At 37.2% G+C, this 15,758-nt stretch overlaps 1 protein-coding gene across 1 annotated transcript in view; it reads right to left on the reverse strand.

The window, feature by feature from the left end:
• The window catches only part of LOC139967444 (oxytocin-neurophysin 1-like), a 57,058-nt gene extending 50,432 nt beyond the window's left edge, over positions 1-6,626 (reverse strand). The window contains exons 1-2 of the mRNA XM_071971251.1: positions 6,500-6,626; positions 3,687-3,728 (exon numbers count right to left, since the gene is read on the reverse strand). The gene's annotated coding sequence lies outside the window, so the exon portion shown is untranslated. The remainder of the gene's footprint in view (positions 1-3,686; positions 3,729-6,499) is intronic.
• Between the last annotated feature and the right edge of the window lie 9,132 nt (positions 6,627-15,758).

Here is a 15,758-nt window from a genome sequence, read left to right on the forward strand (position 1 = left end):
TTGTAGACTTTATATTGGATTTGAGGGCATTTATATATATTTGTACTTCTTTATATTTTGTAGGTACATTTTATATTTTGTTCATCTTAATATTTAATAGGAACGTTTTCATATCTTTGTGCAATATTATACGTCTCATTTGTTGTTTACAATTTTTAATGTTTTGAGCTCTTGTTATCAACCAATTTCCATTGTATTTTTATATGATTGGCTGAATAAATATCTATCTATCTATCTAAAAGTTCCTCACATGTCATTTCAAATGAGGAAATGAGAGCAATACCATATGATATTGAAGTTGACGTTCAAAGTCCATAGATGCTGGCATATTATGTGTGTATTTCCAACAGTATCTTTAAATATAAACATTTAGGCCATTTTTCAAGTATTGAAGCGAGGGGTTGGGGGAATCATTACAGCTTTTTAACTGACATACAGCTTGAAACAAATCCAAACCACGATATTGTAATATTAAGACAGTTACTTACCTGCTACAAATCGCCGATTACAAGTATATACTATATGATGGAGCTTATTTTACGATATCCAAAATAAAACACGTCACACGTACGGTGCCTTGATATCCCCAAAATAATAAATTCTAGTGAACTAATAAGAGATTTTAATATTCAACTATCTTTATTGTCTCTGTCCTTATTCCATTGTTCCCTTCTCCTCAGGTATACGCCAATGGGTCTATTTCCTTTAGTGTATAGCTAAAACTGTCTGTATGCGTCATAGCAAAACAAAGTATTACAAATTGCACTAGCTATCTAGGTTTGCTTTGGCTGTCAGAAGAAAAAACAGCCGTGTACTTTCCGTTGCGCATAGAGGTCGATCGTTACCGGTATGTTCTAGGTCGATATCAAACTGATTTTACTTTTCTTCAACCCAAGACCAAATCTTTCACGGCTTACTGGATAGATAGATTCCACCTTGCTCTACTCGCTGAATTACGTTAAAGTTGCCCTTTAACGCTTGCGCATCTGCCCATATTTATTTATATATATATATATATATATATATATATATATATATATATATATATATATATATATATATATATATATATATATATATATATATATATATATATATATATATACATATATATATATATATATATATATATATATATATATATATATATATATACCAGCTCTCTTTATTGGTTAAAGCTTTTGATAAGTTTTGTGCGAATCGACTTAAACATCTGTCAAACTTTGAATAAATATAGGTGTAACGTTAAGGATATATTCATTTTTTTATTTCAGAAGAGTGATGACCTCTCAAGGAAACCTACGCCAGTATAGGCTTGGCCAATTTTCATAGGACAGGAAATCTTTAACGAGGAAGGTTTAGATCGTGTTTCAGTATAAGACGATTTCTGTTTTATTGTTAACACGCTTTAGTATAATTATCATCAGTATTATAGCACACAATCTAAGCTCGATTTTTTTCCTTAAAGCATTTGTAGCCAGAACGGTTTACCAATATCTGGACGACTTAACGAGTTTGCTGATTCCATTATTTAAACTTTCCTTACAGACAAAAAAAAAATCATTCTGGATAATAATTATACGTAACTCCATATATTTGCTTTGAGCTGAAAGGAGAATGTTGCTCAATATAAAAATTAATATAACGCCAAAAAAACGAGAGAAAATTCTCAATATTTTGGGTAACAAATGATGAAGAATTCGTGACTAATGAAGAACTCCTATCTACAGTGGAAATTTCGTCAAACAGTTATGTTTGCTTATGGCAATTATCACATGCAATGCATTTTTAACACTTAGGTTTGTATTATAAACTCGACTATGTAAGATTACCTTATAGAGTCCAATATAGGAACTCCATAATTTCCTCCTTTATTTTATTCTCATTTTCAATTTTTAGTTGTTTATTATTTTTATTTGGACGATAATCTGTGAACGTTATAGCCAACGGGTAGGCAAATGATATAGCATGTAATAACATAAATAATATAAAGCCATAAATACTGCTATAAGCGGTAACACTTCTTAACTATACCACACATTAGCTCTGTACATGAGATATGACGATATAACGAAAATGGAAGTTGTGTGGGTGGGGGAAGGTGGGTGAGGGTGAATCTACCAATTATCATAAGCGATCGTTATCATGGTATTTATTGTTGGCCGTTATTTCCATATATTAAAATAAATAACAACTGTCACACGAGTAACTTGTCTGCACGTTAGGGGGGAGGGGTCTGACGTTGCGATACCAAAACAGTCGTTCTTCAAACGCGAACTGTTTGTCTCTGAAGAAGATGATGCTTGGATAAAAACTTCAGGCACTCTACTTTTATAAAATTACCTCCAGGTTTTTTTTTTCTTGGCAGAAGATTAGCAGCATTCTAAATGTTTCATTTTTGTCCTTGATACATTTTATAATGTTCATTCTTCACTGCACACATTCCATACACATACATGAGCATCTGCGAAAATGATAATCGATATTGTTGTGATTCGCTAATTCAATAATTATAATATTTCCCTTAGGGGCCTAGTCAAAAAAACAAAAAAAAATTGGTAACCGCTAGGTAATTTTTGGGTTTGAAATAATATAAGTAGGCCTATAGGCCTGAGATTCTTGTGAACCAGATGTTTATCATTTATCTGATAAACGTATGATTAATGTATACTTTGAAGTTTTCCCGTGTTTCATAAATCATTTCTCTAGATGTTATTCGAACATTTTATAATTATTTGGTAAAGAATTCTTAGACAACACGAAGCTTGAGCGTAAGTCATAGATATCGGTGATCATATAATTTATGTGTTGCCCACCCAAACATGTAATTGGCCTTTTAATGCTGCAGATGCGTGGTTGCCATTTCATTACTAAACAATGTAGCTATATTCTTATACCGCCATATTCACTCGAGTAATCCACGCAAAGTTCCCGCCTATCAGCGAAGTATTTTTGTCAGATCCAAAACAGATGCAATTATAGTTAATCTAATGAGAAATGCCACTTCATTAATCGCAATAAACAAAAGTCTCCACACCGATAGATGTAGAGTGTGCATGTGTTATATTAACCATCAGCTGCTCGGAAAGGGTAGTGTCCAACTCCTTCAATTCTGTGAAAACTGGAGGTACAAATCGACTCCAGGTACATTTTGCCAAGTACAGTACAACTAAGAGGAAAAGCCGGACGGCTGTAAGAGAAAGCGGGGGTAAGGGTGTGGGAGGGGGGTAGTGGGGGGATCACCGGCGACGATATCTCTTAAGTGTATCTATAAGGAATATGCTATGCAAGGGTCTGATTTGTTGCTTTCATATTTGACAAGAAAAGTAATTTACTTTCTTGAGACATTAAGACATATACCCATATGTTGTGGCGTATACTGCAACTACAGGGAGCTGTTTGATAAATAACATCTAATCTATGTTGAAACGAGTCAATGACAGGCTAGCGTGGGAGGGGGAGTGTTCGTTGCAACCACCACGCGTCGCTTTATGGCAGATTATTGGTATAGTCTCAGTGTGTTTTCTGTCACAGATCACTAATGTCGAAAAACACAAGACGATTAGACAAGGAAAAACATATCTTCTCAATTTTACCTCGATTATCAAAACAAGCAAAAAATCAAACTAGTATTGATTGAATGAAAACAGTCAAATAAAATAGAATTTTAAACATGAAATACTTACGTTTAATTTTCACGGCGCCTGTTCGAAATATGCCGCAAATATCTAGAAAATGTCAGAAAAACAAGCAAGGGTTAGTTATGTTCACGCTCTTCTACAAGCCAAACAAAATAATTCCATCTGGAAATCATTTCCCCTCACTGTGGCTGTTAGAGTGTTCGAAACTCCACCACATTGCAGTGGCTGGAACCTCAGTAATGTCATACCCTTGGTCACATAGCACATGCAAATGCCAAAACGGTAAATAGCATTGCTGTTTTTCAAAATTTGATTAGTCCGGCACAAAACTTGAATTATTATGGGACTTTTAGTATCAACCAAAACTTATTTTGCTGCATTAATGTCATTATTCTTATCGAGTTTGCTGAATGAAGCATCCTTTATCAAACACAAAGAGGAAAAAACGAATTTGTCTGTTGTTTCAAATTTCAGCATATTGCAGATTTACTTATACGTGAATAAGTGAATAGAAAATGACAATAAAAGTGGTTTGAATTTATTTTCAAAGAGTAAGAAAGCCTGTTAACAACTTCTTATCTACTGTAAACAAAAGCCTGTGTATGGAAATATGAAAAAAAAACTAATTAATATATTAATATATTTTTTCATCGAATCGTCTTGCCGACGCATTATACTACAGGAGATTTTAATATCATCACCTCTTTTAGAACATTAATTTCCCTCCCACAAAATAAGCCATAAATAGCTTACCATCAAAACCTACTCGACCAAGGTCGTTTATATTATATCTTTAAAAGCATAAAGCCGTGAATCTAACTGATCGTTATATTGTAAAATCAACCTGATAATATTACTACAAATAATTTAGAGAAAGAAAGACCATAGAAAGCCTGAGAAAATGAGAGAAATCCAAGCGGTTATAAATCTTGCCTGTATTTTAATTTATCCATGTCAACCTTGAAGACGCGTGTCTATATATACGCCTGTCCTTCGGGGACCATTTTGCTAAAAGTGACAAGACATGGCGAGAAATAATAACCGACCAGTTCAATCTGTTTAGATATTTTGATACCTTCTCGTAAATATTTAAAAAGTCAAGTCATGAAGAAAAAGGTAATTTTTTTATGTTTTTTTGTTTTTCATTATTTCTTTCTTTCCTTTTTTCTTAATTCTTCCAATCACCGGTTATAAAACCATTGGTTGGTGGTAGCTGCATGCCCACGCATGTATGCATATATACCAAATGAATATCAAATATTTTAGTTTCGGAAGGCCGGCTTTTAAAGTAAGCAAATATATATTTATCTCTCCCTCTCTCAATTGTTTTCACAAATTGCTCCGAGTGATTGAACAATAACCTACTGCATCTATTGGACGATTGAAAAGTTGAACAACTTTAGCAAATTAATTGATTGCACAATTTTTGGTATCTTTACTGTTTTTCTTAACCAAACAAACTAATGATTTTTTTTAATGATTCATGAAAGAAAGATGACTGCAGCCCTAGTTATATTCCAAAAACAAAAAACAGAATGCTAAAAAGGTAAAACGGCAAGTAATATAGGCCTATTTAGGTAACGGTTTACTGTAACGACATTGGGGCATGAGGATCTGTTGATTACGTCATCAATTAAAGGGGTATTCTTGTGAGTAAATGAGTTTTAAATTTAAAAAAAAATGCAAAGACTTCTCAGTTCAATTGCCATGATGGCCACACTAACTCTAATGTTACCAAGCGCCAAATGATTTCTTTAAAAAATATTAAGGTTGCATCTCCACGATATAAACTACTATTTAGGATGTTGTATTGATCTAAAAGAAATTCCTGCAATATTTTTAAAGCAGTAAAAAAAACGATACGTTTAAAAAGGCGTATTAACAAGACGTTAGGCCTACTAAGGACACGCAAAGCATAAAGGCCTACGTAGGCTTAGGCCTATATATTGACCGGTCTAAATCATAAGTTTTGACAGGTTTGACAGTCACATTATCATGATGAGGACCGTCTTTTCGGCCTGAGAATGAGCAAATGAAAGGTTTGCTTTTAAACAAGTCAAAATACACAGGCGTGTTTGTAAACTATGTATCTGCATGTATACAATACGCATGAAAGGGTACCGTTGTTTTCCGCACACGTTACTTTCCGCTGAAACAAAACGGTGTTTTCCGCAAACAAATTTGTCAGCGGAAAACAACGTTTTTTTCAGCGGAAAGTAACGTTTTTTTTTTGGAGGGACAGAATAACTTACTGAATTGATTAGGCACATGGAATGATTTAGGAAGGTGGAGAAGATAGGATTTAACTGTAACAGGATAAATCGGCCATGATTTTAGATGTAACTCGTAAGAAAGGTGGTGCAAAATGCGTGTTCGACTATTAAAACAGCCCTTACTTATACAGCCATTTCCAGCGAAAATCAAAGATACTGCCTTTTACAACTTTTTTTTTTAAACTATCATTACGCGGACCGCAGTTTTAATACTTTATTAGATAGTCAATCCTTCATAACGCGGGTGTCCCTTTGCCCTTTTATCGGCCGACCACCACATACTTCTTTAATAATCCCTAATTACACACCCCCAAGCCTCCTCTGTATTATAAGCAGCTTAACTTTTCTGACATGAACTCAGTCTAACCATCCTTTATCGACGTTCTTTGATACTTTCTCATGTTATTTTAATCATCCTGCCTGAATTTGGTATCCTAAAATATGCGAAAAATATAGTATACAGGAAGGTGAAAAAAAGGTGTTTTCCGCAGAAGAATTTTTTCAGCGGAAAGTAATCAGCGGAAAGTAACGTATGCGGAAAACAACTGAACCCCGCATGAAACAGCGTATCGCGGAATCGCTAACCTTAATATGTCATGTACAGGACATCTGCACGTAGCCTACATCTGATCTTGCTGTTGCACTTGTCGGAACAATTCGAGCCCCAAACAGTATAAACACAGAACGAGACTTTCTGGAAATGCCATGCTTAAATGATTAGTATATAAATCCATGCCAACGCGATATGCGTAAAACGTCCCGTGATTCTCCGCTAACAAATATCGTCAAGTAGGCCTACGAAAGTACTGGGTGTACAGTGTTAAACATGTTAACTAATTCTGTTTACAAAACAAACCTAGCCGCTGACTAGCTATAAAAATTCCCATATTCCGACATGAATACCTATATAGGGCAACAGTTATACATTCTATTCATTTTTATGATTATCATTATTTTTATTTAAACTAGGGTTTTCATGATGAATCAATTTTATCTTCCCAGTACTTAGGCTGTACAATTCATAAGACCTTGTTATGGGTATACATTAGTTTGAAAAGTGCGTATGTGTATATATTTGGTACAAAAACAACACACACTATGTTACTATCCAAAGTTAGAAGGGCTAAGAGTATCAAAATGTGACGTGATGCTCAAAAAAGCAACCGCAACAGAAGCCGCGATTATTGCAGCCCCCCCCCCCCCCGCCAAAAAGAAGAGGGCAGACGGTGAACGGTAGGCCTATCTCTTGCAACCCTAGGTGAATTGCCGCTCTACAGTGTAGCTAGATATAAACGTGCATCTTAGGTCATGTCATAGCGGCCAACTGCATGTTTGAAATTTGTAGCCTACCGTGACAACAATATTCTAAACCAAAAATTTACAACAACAAAATCCTATAAAAGCGGCTTTTAGGTTGTCAGGTTTTGATTTATTGTTTACGGAAATTAATCGACTTTAATCGATGAAATTCATTATTCACATGTTATGCAGATCATTTTCATATAATGTCGGCATAGCCTACTGACGTCATCCATTTCCTGGTTCGTTCCTTATCATTATTTGGAAGACAATTGGAAGAATAGGACTTATTGATAATACTAACTGATTTTGTCAACAAGTCATTTTGATTGCAGAAATGAAACCCGAAAATTGATTGTTCCATATACTTCTTTGTTTTTTTTTAATTATAATACAGTTTCAACTGAAACATCGGTGAACAGTCAGTGAAAACAATATTAATGCAAAAAGCTTTTTGCTTGTTTCCGTAAATATGTCAGCCCCTAATAAAATATCACATTATCACGGTACGTGTTTGAAGCGACTGGGTGAAAGTTTGGAAGGTCTTTCAAAGTGGCAAGGACTGTCTCAGTGAGGAATGGTTAATACTTTACCCTCGGGCACCACAGTCTTATACAATACTGTGACGTCAAAATAGTCTACTACCCCAAGATGCACAGTTGGTCGAGAAAGACCTCATAGTGAAAACGTACGTGTGTTAACAGGATGATTTTCTAGCGGCGGGAGGGGGAGGGATGGAGTGAGGGGAGGTGCAGGGGACCTGAGGGTTTGGTATGGGGGCATAACCGACAGGACTCTCGTCAGTGTAATATAATGACTACATGTATCGCAAAGATGTTGTTTACAAAATGATTGTGAATAATAACAATTACATGTTTTTTATTTTTATCAACATAGGCTACTAACTGTTTTTGGCCATTAGCAGTACGTCAAGCTTCTGCACGTGCGCGGCCGACAGTATTGCTAACAACTTAATTAAAGATCACATTCAAATCGAAAAGCACGAGTCAAGTAATAAATAAAAGATGTTCCAATTATTTTACTCAAATGGATTCAAATGCAATATTTATAGGGCAAGGTATACAACTTGTATACAATAAAACAAGTACATCTTAGCAAACGATTCGTATTCAGCTTACCGGCGACATATTTTGTTTAAGACTTTATATCTGTTTATCGAAAAATGGTTACCAAAAGGTCATGAAAAATCTTCATATCAACGTCATAATGTAAATTTTGTTCAACATTCCTTGACTCTCTATAGATCATTTGGGCGGTTTCCTTCTTTTTCTCTCTATTTTCTCTCTTCATTTTCTTTTATTATTAAAAAAGTGAAAGGACTCTAGTGCACTGAGTTCATAACAGGAAGACATGCTGATGAAATGTGATAAAAAACGTCCGCGGAAATAATGTAAAAGCAAAGAAAAAAAAAACTTTTTTTCCCCCTTTTAAGATGCCTTGATTTCTTCCTATGTGGGAGTTATCTGGACTTTTCAGATTTAGCTGGCCTTTCTAAAGATCAAATGTGATAAATTGGTCAATCATGCATGTGTGGCGTACGTTATCTGACGTAAGTCCTTTTGCGGGCCGTACCTTCGCAAATCGAAAGTATCTTTAAATACACCGTGCGAAGTGAACTTCGTATGCGATAGTTCATGCGTCCTTAAAAGGACTTTTTGGTCGCTATGGTTTTTTGCTATAAAAAAATTAAAATATTTAACATAAAAACACAATTTTGAGAGCTGCTTTTGGAGGTTTCATTGATACTGTTTTCAAACCAAGCATGCTCTTGTATTGTTCAAAGTATGGAATTGCACAAACTAAGGTGCACGCATATGATCAACTCATGTATCACTTTCCTACGTTGTTACGGTACGTCATAGCTTTCGTTGTCCGCATTGCAGGCCGATAGACTTCAGCACGAAACACATAGTTACATTATTATATCTGCGCAATCGCATTTGGTTTTTATTTCCGCGAGAAAATGCTTGATGTTTGAATGAAATAAACAATAACGCAAAAACAAACAAACAAACAAACAAAACCGGACAGTCTGACAGTCCATGAGCAGCAGTCATAAATTAAATTAGGGCTATACAAGCAATGTTGCGATATTATAATTACTCTTGATTTTTTATGTGGATTGAATGAAGGGGTTTGTGTAGGCCTACACCTCCACAGCCACCTCTTGGATCAGAGCAGGCGCGTAGCCAGGAATTTGCCAAGGGAGGGGCGAAACTGTAGATTCGGCATTGAAAACTATCTAAGCGTAGCGCCACCATGATTGGCGCGAAGCGTACAAGAAAATTTTGGCTTAGAATGCCTCCCAGATCGCTGGAAAAGGCACTTCCCAGGCCTTGTAAGTTGCATCTTAGCATTTTCTCTTTTGAAAATACTAGCGATATCATAAAAACATTAAAAAAAAAAAAAAAATTATGCTCAAGGGGGGGCGGCTGCCCCCTTCGCCCCCCCCCCCCCTTGGCTACGCGCCTGGATCAGAGACGGTTATAATCGTTTCTACTTGTGTGAACCTAGCGCGGAGAGGGATATTATATTAAAGAAATGTGTAAATGAGTTGATCGAAGGCATCTACTTTAAGGCGATGACGTCATTGCCACGTAGGGAGATCGATATTTGATGCTACTCGTGTGTTTTATTAAGCCTACGATTACGTCTATCCGCAAATTCACAAAGACAAATGTGATTGTCATTAATCTCCTTTGTCATGTATATATGTAGATAAATATGCAAAATATCTGTCAGACATATACATTATACTTACTGTCTGTCGACGAAATGTTTTAAAAAGTACCTTGCGAAATACTTAAGTGAAAATCAGAAGCCATGATCTTTAAAGTGTAGCTTGAGAAAAAAAAAATCGATTTTTTTCCCTATCTTTATGTTTTATGGAAATTCATGGGCAAAAATAAGAACACGAAGCCACTACAAAATCAATTTAAAACCTTTTTTGAGAAAGGAAAATTGTTTTAATAATTTTGACTTGCAACTAGGAATAATTGACTGGTTGATGTCAGCAAGCACGATAACGATGCTTTTGTGTATAAGTGAGTTCATAAAGTCAAATTTATTATACTTACAAAATATATAAACAACCTACATCCTCCACCGCCCCCCCCCCACCCTCCCCTCCCTCCCAAATGCAAATGCCGTAAATTTAAAGTAACAGGCATGTTCATTTTCAGCATACTTAATTGGGCCTATATACTTCACTTGGAAGGGAGTGTTAGCTCAGTGGTTAACGCCGGTGCCTTTCAATCATAAGGTCCCCGGTTCGAGTCACTTCCAGATTAATGTATATGTCGTCCAGTTACAGAGTTGTTGACAATTAACAATTCATAATCATGGACGTTAAAAATGAATATAAGAGACTGACTTCGGTCAGCTTGCGACTTTGATAAGCCAATGAGGCTTCTTCGCGAGTTCCTGCTTGCAGGAGTATCTAATATACATACATATACATACATACATTTCATGTATAAACCCATGCAACGGTTTGATTCTTTACCCTAAGGTAAAGCAGAGGCGTTACCAAGGGTGCGGAGGGCCGGCTCGACCCCCTGGGAAAATTAGTTCACAACCCGCCCCCACCCACCTCTCCCTCCCTCCACTTCCCATTTGGAAGTCGTCATTAATTATTAAATAGTATGAAAATGAGATTACAATAGTCTTATATATATGCTTCTAAATAGAGCTCAACATTGCACACTTACACAAACTACATAAAATGGGTTCGCGTCAACTATTCGAGACCATTATAGTGACAGACTGCCTAGTTTATGTTTTCCTTGCACCACCTCTTCCAACGATTCATGTTCGGTTTTGTGACATCTTACGCTCTCAAGATACTAGTGTTTGAAGGACTTTCTTTTTGAAAGTTTTCTTCTAAGTAAAGTTTTGAAAATAAAAGTTTCCGTACTCATAATTCCGCAGTGTTGCATTTATACCGTCAAATAGTTCTTAGTAATTGGTTCTCGTACGTGGGTCAGTGTGTTTAGTTGAGTTCATTTTTAAGAGTTCAAGAAATAAAGTGGCTTTTTTTTTCTCCTTGAAATTCGATCAAGTGAGAAGTTTTTAATTATAATGTATCACTTTTTTTCAATTCATGATAGTTTTCACAGAACTTTGCATCTCCTCTGGGGATGAACTGATGTAACGCAGTCCTTATAACCACAAGACAATCCTGTCACACTGGTGGAAAAGAAGCACCAAATCTCCTGGGATTTTCAGCCAATCTTTAAACTTCCTACATTTTAATAATTCAAGTAGAGACGAAAAACCTAAAAAGTCATTTTCTTCTTCTTAAGCAAATATAAGGCTGTCATCCCATTGGATTGAAGATATATGCACAAAAAAACGAGAGACTCATTCCAATTGTCAGTTGTGAAGCAAAGAACTTCCTCCCATTTCTATGGTTCTGAGATAATTATTTCAACCAAAAAAGTTCCTGTCATACGGATGGAAACATTGTTTGAATAGTTTCTATAATTCTTGGAATTAACGGGTTCATGAAAGAAGGTGAACTGAACAGTTTCATAAACCATTTAGATAACGTTAAATCCCACACATATCATTCCACCATGCCCTTTTAAATATGTGTGATCACACACCACCACCCCGGCAATCTTACAATGCGCGCGTATGCAGGGATGTAGTGCAGTCGTTGATGAGAGGGGGCGTAATTGCAATATAGCCGTATTAGAAAAGTCCTGACGCGGTTATAAACAAATTTACAATATGACCAAAGTTGAGATTTCAGAAATGATTTCTGCTATAGGCCTTTATGATCTAACGAATCAAAGAGGTTTAACTCTCCCCTCCCCTCATATAGTCGGACCCCATCCAGACTTTCTCTCCACACTCACTTGCCGTCCTGTTATTTCATCCCTACATGTAAACATACTGGAGATGAAATATTGTAGGCCTACTCTATTGATTGACGATTTGTGTAAAACTGTACTATAGTTGCTCAACAACCCTAACCCAACTCAGTGAACATTAGTGTGAAAACATAGGTTATGGGTGTGTGCGTGTGTATGCGTATGTGTTTGTGTTTGTGCGGGGGTCCCTGTGTGTATACGTAGTAAATAGTTCGCGGATGAGTAAGAAGAAAAAAACTGAAAATAAAATTATTTAGAACAAGGAAAGTGTCTTGATGCATAAATAACCAAGAACAGGGATGTGCCCACGCTGGGCGGCACTGGGCGGCCCCGCCCAGCACTTAAAAGTACCGCCCAACACTGTCTTAAAAATCGTGAATCCCGCCCAGCACTATTTTCATCTAAAATCCCGACATTCCTAACAAGATATTCGACATAAATTGGGCCTAGCCTATGCCAAAATCATACAGATTAATAATGCATCAGTTACGCATGCGAGAAACGGTGACATCCCTATGTTCCGACGTCTCTATGTTCCGACGTCTCTATGTTCCGACAAATTGTTTGGACTCTAATTTTTTTTGACCCAAATTTTTTCGGACACAATTTTTTTTTGGGAGACTCAATCTTTTTGGTCCCCCATTTTTCGGACCAAATTTTTTTGGGGACTTAATTTTTTGGGCCACAAATTTTTTGGGACCCAATTTTTTTGGGGGGACTCAATTTTTTTGGACCAACATTTTTTCTGACCTACCTTTTTGGGGGACACAATTTTTTGGACGCACCAAATTTTTTTCAGGAAAAAAAGGGCCCAAAGTTTGTTATGACCCAAATAGTGCTTTGTGACCGAAAATTGCTTCTGACCGGAAATTTTGTTTGTACTCATTTTTTTTTTTGACCAAAATCAGTTTGGTCAAAAAAAAATTTGGTCCGAAAAAAGTTGGTCCGAAAACATGTTGGTCAACAATTTTGGTCCAAAAAAAATTGAGTCCGAAAAAATTTGGGTAAAAAAAATTAGAGTCCAAAAAAATTGTCGGAACATAGAGACGTCGGAACATAGAGATGTCGGAACATAGAGACGTCGGAACATAGAGACGTCGGAACATAGAGATGTAACCCGAGAAACATTACTTACGGCTCTCAATCGGTCCCTTGTAAAATCTCTTTCAAACAAACTAATAACTTTTACCAGGTACGTAATATATTTCACCAGTGGCGCAGGAAGGTACTTTTGAGTGGGGGGGGGGGGCTGAAGACTGATGGCCGGCCCGGGGGAGGGGTCTAAGGGGAGGGGTCTTTTTGGCTTTTTCAGGTGGCCTCAGATGCAATTTGGTGCAATGTAGCACACTTCAACACCCACTCCATTTTGTAAAAACTTTTGCATTTTCACCTGGCCTTAGATGCAATTTGGTGCTCCAAATGAGATTTTTTTCTCATTTGGAAATGGAAAAGGGGTTTTCTGACTTGCGAAGCGGGGGTGGAATGATACTTCCGCCCCTCCATATTTTTCACTGGGGGGCTGACGCCCCCAGCCCCCCGGTTCCTACGCCCTTGTTTTTCACTAAAAAAAACTAAAAATGTAAAATGTTAGCAAAACTAGTGTATGTGCTTAAAAAGCTACACAAGTGCCAGCATTTGGCATCTGAGCACCTTCAAAAATCGAAAAATTCTCAAAGAGGAGGGGGACACTCTCTCCCTCTTAGACCCCCCCCCCCCCAGGACGGCGATCAGTATACCCGGCCCTCATGAAATCCTGGGCACATCCCTGCAAGAAACTTTCACCTCCTCAGCCACTTCTCACAAGACCGTTACCTTGCAGAGAGAAACATCAAGGTGTTGAATTCCTTGTTCAGTTCAAACTTTGCACCCAAGAAGGACCCATTCGTGCATACATGATGCATCAACACGTGTATCCCAAACTATGCGATTGAAGAGGAGGGATGCGGTTAACAAGATTGGTAAAGGCTCTGTTGTTATGACCAACCCTTTATTCATATTAACCTGCATGTAGTCTAAATGCGTTTGTTATTGTTAACTGATGAATGATATTCCGAACAAATTAATAATTGGGGGAGGGGGGCTGCAGTGTGTGAAAGAGTTTGTTTTCTCAAACGTTTGCATAAAAGTCATTATTCACATTAAGTTAATGAGTATATTGGGAACATGCAAATGACTGTTGTTAAACAACATTTGTTAATACCAGTGGCGTAGGAAGGTACTTTTGAGTGGGGGGGCTGAAGATGGATGGCCGGCCTGGGGGAGGGGTCTAAGGGGAGGGGGTGTCCCCCTCCCCTTTGGATTTTTTTTGCATTTCCAGGTGACCTCAGATGCAATTTGGTGCAATATAGCACACTTCAACCCACCCACTCCATTTTGTATATAATTTTGCATTTTCACCTGGCCTTAGATGCAATTTGGTGCTCTAAATGAGATTTTTTTCTCATTTGGAAATGAAAAAGGGGTTTTCTGACTTGCGGAGCGGGGGGGCGGAATGATACTTCCGCCCCTCCACATTTTTCACTGGGGGGGCTGGCGCCCCCCCGGTTCCTACGCCCTTGGTTAATACGTCATTAAGAGAAGTAACATCCAATTAGCTACCCCCCATCTCCAGAATCCTTAGTCAATAACAGTTCCCCGTGCCAGAAATGGTATTCCTATTAGTAATCGTTCAGAAATTCGAAGTCACTAATATCTAAGTTTTTAGTCATCGATGCAACTTTCAAATAGTTGTCGTCTTTGTTCCACAAAATTCCACAAAAGAAAATCTTGGATTTGATAGTCCAAAATCCACCGCTTTTCAACCCCCCCCCCCCCTAACCTTGTTTGTATTAAGATAAAAGTGTGGTCATTGTAACAATAAACTTTACTATGTAAAGACTTCACAACTGACAAAACATTAGAACGTATCTATGAGGTAGTATTTTGCCCCCATATTTATTCATGATCGTACCAAATGTACAATAAAGTGTAACAAATCTGATGTAAAAATGACATTGAGTTGACTCTTTGTGGTAATAAAAGTCACAAATTGAATATGAGAAACACGGTCGCGCTTTCAATTTTAACGTCCTTCGATACGAAAAGAGAAAACTAGATCGCAGACGATACTGTTACATTTGACTGTATGACAAACATCCAACAGTACTATACCACATACCAAAGCCTTCCCAGAACATTCTTTCATTCTGCACATAATTTACAAAATAACAATTTTTTACTGTGACTAATTCCTTGGCTCATGCCGTCATCGTTTGCGTAAGGTTTTTTAAGCGTGTTTCTTGAAGCTTGAAACTCTGATTCCGACTTTACACCAAGACAACCGCCAAAACGACACCTAGCTCGGGAAAACCTAATCGACAGAAAAACAAACGTACATTTTCTTATCGAATTAACCGGACGGTTTCCTTCCGTAGCCACGACGACGTGTGACACCTCCCTCCTTCTTCAATCCAGTTAAGTGTTTCATTCAAATGGCCAACCCCTAACATAATTTAATTCTGTGAAATGTGATCCAATTCTTGACACCTTCCACGAGATAAAGCCGTATAAACTATCACATTAATGGAACAGGAATCAGGTCGCTTCTGCACGGTTCTACATGTACTATGATGACATTAGAGGTATGTTGCAATTAGGGTCTTCTTTAT

Source organism: Apostichopus japonicus, chromosome 5, assembly GCF_037975245.1.
Source record: "Apostichopus japonicus isolate 1M-3 chromosome 5, ASM3797524v1, whole genome shotgun sequence".
NCBI lineage: Eukaryota > Metazoa > Echinodermata > Holothuroidea > Aspidochirotida > Stichopodidae > Apostichopus > Apostichopus japonicus.